A 5,350-nucleotide genomic window follows, 5' to 3' on the forward strand; every position below is an offset into this window, starting at 1 on the left:
TTGTCTGAAAATGTTTTCATAAAATTTTACTCAAATTGCCGCTCGTTGCGTTGGACAGTGGCAAACAACTGTTGAATGAGCGCTCGTTGAGTGAAAAGTGGCGAGTACACACCTCCATACACGATTGCACTCAACACAAATTGCGAAAATGTGTTTATTCTGATGCGCATGAGTTTTGCAATGCTTCTGTTGCGATTATTAGTAATTTATACTGTTTACCTTTTATTTTACCAGGTGGTGAGTAAAGGGGTGGTAGCTACGAGGGTTGCAATCAATATAATTTGCAGTTTTGAGTTGTTAAAGTTTAGAGGTATTATTCCGCAAAACTGAGAGCATCGTTGTCAAACATGATGTTGTTCCAAAGACCCAACTAAGTGGCCTAGGTCAAGAGACTGACGTTAGCGTGTGGGGTCTGTCTATTGCTCTTGCTCAGAGATCACGTTTTAAATTACTTCTCTAAATGGTGGAAGGGGTGAGTGTGTCTCGAATCAAATTTCACACTTTTCTAACTAGCCTAGCAACTCTTAACCGGATAAAATGTGTGAATTCTGGCGTTAGCTATTATTTTTTACAACTTAAGATGATCTACTATCTTCAAAAATTACGCTAGCTTATCCTACTTTGATCCTTTCTTTGTAGTCCCACACTTTGTCTAACCTCTAACCTACCCTCTATTCTACCCCATTACACCATTGACTCGCGCAGATAGTTTTTCTCGAAAGTTTTTTCTGGATGTTTCTGATAACTTATTCGTCAATGCTCTGCTCGCTAATAGTTTTTAGTTCGTTGAGACATACATTTTTCTTTAACTCTTAGTATATCTCTCAATCTAAACAATACAGGATTTGTCCGGAAAGTAACAGGACTGAGTCGATTATTGAATCAATCGTTACAATTTTTTAAAAACTTTCAAAATAGGCTCCTTCTGCGTCGATGTAGCGCTGCCAGCACGATTTCCAAGCATTGAAGGCGTCACGGAAGGCATTCTCCGGAATAGCCTTGAGGGCCGAGGTGCATGCTGCTTGGATACCCTCTGTCGTCTTAAAATGTTTCATCGGCTTTTTCAGGCAAGGAAACAAAAAAAGTCCGGGGGGCCACTTCTGGGCTGTAGGGCGGCTGCGGAAGCGTTGGATTGCCTCCCTTGGTTAGGTAGCTGTTCACAAGAAAAGCGGTGTGAGCCGGGGCGTTGTCAAACTTGGTGCAACTTCCAATCGGCTGCGATGTCTTGTCAGACCCGATTGACCCCTCGTTTGAGTCTCTTGAGGACTTACGTGTAAAACTTGGCGTTCACGGTTTGTCCAGGAGGAACAAATTGATAGAGGACGATGCCTTTGATGTTAAAAAAGACAATAAGCACCATTTTCACTTTGGATTTGCTCATTCTTTCGGTTTCTATCAGCGACCTCTTCCCGGCTCTCCAAAAAGGCCTGGTGCCATTGAAACACACCACTTCTTGGTAAAGCAACATCTGGGTAAGCCTGCTTAATCATATCAAACGTCTTTGTCGAAGATTTACTGAGTTTCACACAGCATTTAATCGTGTACCTCGGCTTGCAACACTCACAGGTGCTCAGAGACAACCACTCATTCGTTAGCTAGGAACGACCTCTACCGAATCCAGTCGTTGCGTGCACGCTCCGAAGTACAGTCGCGGCGGTATAAAATCAGTCCTACTACTTTCCGGACAAACCCTGTATTACCTTGATAAAGGGTTTTGAGATTATTTTGTACTAAATAAGTTTTTTGGGACATTTTTAGAATACTTTTATTTTAGTCCCTTTCCGGGCTTGTGTCAATATTATGAGAATCTACACGACATATTGACAATTAACTCTATAGGCACTGCAATAAAGTAGTTTTATTTTAAGTAAATAAATAGATTTTAGATTGGTGATAAGAAGGCAATACTCTCTTTGATACATAATTTGTTATCAGCCTTGAGTTGATTTTACCTAACATTATTATAACTATAGATTTAATAACATGAAATAAAACCTGAAAAATAGGCACATCTTTGATGGAGGGTGCTGTTTCAGGTTCTATGAAATCGCGATAGAGAACTTTCCAAAGAAATTTTGTGAGGTTTTTAAGGCTCAACTTATTGTAAGGTGTGTGATGAAGAATATATATGAATATGTATATGTATATTATGTAAAAGTATATTTTATGGTATTTTTTATTGGAAATTTAAATCAAGTTCATCGTTTATCGGCAGTTGAGCGAGCTTAATAATGCTAGAAACCTTTCTTAAGAAAGGTACTAGGTATATACAATATAACGTTTTGTATGCTCTAACCCCCAAATCTCAAGAGTAAGCCTCGTACACTCATAACTACAAGTTGTATACATGACTCCCACCACCATAGCACAGCACCGTGCTCTAGAGCTTATCTCCACAACAATATTTTGACGCCAAGCAACCGGTTAAACGATATCTTCGATATAATTTGTACGCTAAAGTGAGAATTCTAACTTGTGTTTACTTATACATTTGTTACACAAGCTTGCTGATTGACTACGTGCATCCACAACAACTCAAATTGCCAGCGCGCAAGTTACGAGTACGATAATGCCATACGATGGCGCCTCCCACGGCTGTGCCGCCGCATCGCAGCGCACGAGTCACGCATTGCCACACGTGAGTTTGAGTGAGAAATTTCATTTTCATTTTTCTATTTTGCCACGAAGCGGCGTTCTCGTTTCTCGGTCTGGCACATTATGCAGTTTGTCATTCGTAGATATTCGCAATTACTGACACACACACATACATATATACAAACAAACGAACATTTGTTTTTACACGCATACATACATATGTATGTATGAGCTGTTGGCGCGATAGCTAAACGAACGCGACCTGGTTAGCGGCGCGCAAAAGCGCATTGAAGGCCGCTGGACGGGAAAGTAGGTGGGCCCGCTAAAAGCTAAGTGATTTAGTGAAAAGCGAAAGGCCACGCCGCAGAGCAAACTTTGCTGCGTATAGACGCAATGATTGCGGAAAAATTATTGTCACGCATTACTCTGGTAAAAAACGCTCGCAGTGCAGTTTTAATTCTTCTTGCTCTCTTTGTTTGCGAAAACAGCTTTTATGTAAGTCAGAGAAATGCTCTCACTCACAATTAATGTACGGAGATCGTCGCCGCTTATACAAGCTTTGTACTGGTATGGATGCGGCTCACTAACACTGCTGAAGAAAGCAGTTAGCATTGGCGGTGCGCCAGAGCGAACAATTCTACGTTTTGTTTTATAGGGTTGCCACTGTTTACATATTTTTCTTACACGATATACCGTTATTTTTATTTGCATCGGCATCGTGAAGTACTAGATCTGAATCGACTACTTTTCGAATGGCGAAAAGAAATAGCTTTCTGCTGCTGTGATATTGATGTTTTCTCACTAGCCCTTCTTCTTCTTTACTGGCGTAGACACCGCGTGTTAACAACACAGTCGTTTCTTCTGTTCGCTATTTGGTGCCAATTCGAGATACCAAGTGCAGCTAGGTCCCTATCCAACTGATCTCTGCAATGGAGCGGAGGTCTTCCTCTTCCTCTGTTTCCACCGGCGGGTACTGAATCGAAAACCTTCAAAGCTGGAGTGTTCTCTTCCATTCGGACAACATGACCGCTGAACTATGTCAATGTCGCCGTATATCTCGTACAGCTTATCGTTCCATCGACTGGGTTATTCGCCGTTGTCAATGCGGAATAAACATAAATCTTCCGCAAAACCTTTCTTTGGAACACCCCTAGGGCCGACTCATTAGATGATGTCATTATCCGTCTCTCCACACCATATAGCAGGATGGGAGTGATGAGGGACTTGTAGAGTTTGGTCTTTTAAATTGTATAAGAGTAGGGTGAATGGGTCTGTCAATAAATAAAACAACCTCATATCACTGCACACTTTGAAGCTGTCGACCACCTATAAAGGACCAAGCATGAACACTGAAAATAAGTATATGTACAATCGATTTATCCGATAATTGAAGAGAATTGGCACTTTACAAACTTTTCGTATTACTGATTACACTACCGTTAGAGTCAGAAGCATTGACGATAGGGGTTTTTAGGGGGTGGCCGAGCGAAATATTAATGGACTTTGGGGTAGATATGCGGAGATTTTCCCACAAATGTAGTTCTAAATGCAGTTTCAAAGAACTAAAGGACACAAGCGCTGACCAACGCTTGCTGAGCTCGCGTGAGGCCCATCGATCCAACGCTAGAATTCATGTAGAATCTCTTATCAATCTCTTATATCTCTTATCCAGCGCCTTCGTACATATCACACGGAGGTATGTGCTGGAGAAGATGCCACTAGGAGTAAATTCCGCGACGCAAAGTTTGAAGTTATCAGGGATGCGGTCAAATTGAGAGAGGACTTCGAAATATCCCTTTAATGTGTTCAGTTTCCTAAGTTTGAAAGTAACCATCGCAGCAATGCACATACCGGATATCTTGACATAAAACTCCATTACGGTGGTATGGATCACGAGTGAGTTGTGTTAAGCTGTCATGTTATTTTTTCAGTATTGTTTGGTATTTTATTGAGGAAAGACTTACGCCTAAACAACGTTTAGAAAACGATCAACTTTATTACCAAAATTCACGTTCTGTAAATAATGTCTTTCGCGCCCTTCGCTCAACTTATGGTCAACATAATCGGCCCACTGTGCGTACTATGCGCTAAACCTCACCCATTTTGAGACCCAGCGTTCATTATTGGGTAATATTCAACAGAATAGGCTACGAAGAGTCGGATTCGGCACCGTTCACAACCGCTTAGACTGTCCTATGGAAAGACTGGGCGCATTTTACGTCGATATTTTAAATTCAAATCGTACAAAATACAGCTTATGCAAGAACTGGAGCCATTCGGCCTTCCCAAGTGACATCGCTTCGTTCTATGGGCTTTTAAAAAGTTCCAAGAAGATCTGACGTTTTCGAGCCAAATTTTGTTCAGCGATGAGGTCCAATGTGTATGTAAATAAGTAAAATTGTCGCATTTGGAATGAATAGCAAGCCGAAGAGATTCAAGAGCAGCCGTTTTATCCAGAAAATACAACGGTTTGGTGTAGTTTGTAGGCCGGTGGAGTCATCGGCCCATATTTCTTCAAAAATGATGCTGATGAGAACGTAACCGTCAATGGCGATCGTTATCACGCCATGATAACCGACAATTTGATGCCTGAAATTGAAACTCGTGATCTCGGGTCATTTGGTTTCAACAAGATGGCGTCACTTGCCACACATCGCAGCAGTCAATGGATCTTTTAAAAGAACACTTCGATGAGCAGATAATTACACGTTTTGGGCTGGTCAATTGGTCACCAAAATCTGGTGATGTCACACTG

This window comes from Bactrocera neohumeralis, chromosome 5, assembly GCF_024586455.1.
Source record: "Bactrocera neohumeralis isolate Rockhampton chromosome 5, APGP_CSIRO_Bneo_wtdbg2-racon-allhic-juicebox.fasta_v2, whole genome shotgun sequence".
Taxonomy (NCBI): Eukaryota; Metazoa; Arthropoda; class Insecta; order Diptera; family Tephritidae; genus Bactrocera; species Bactrocera neohumeralis.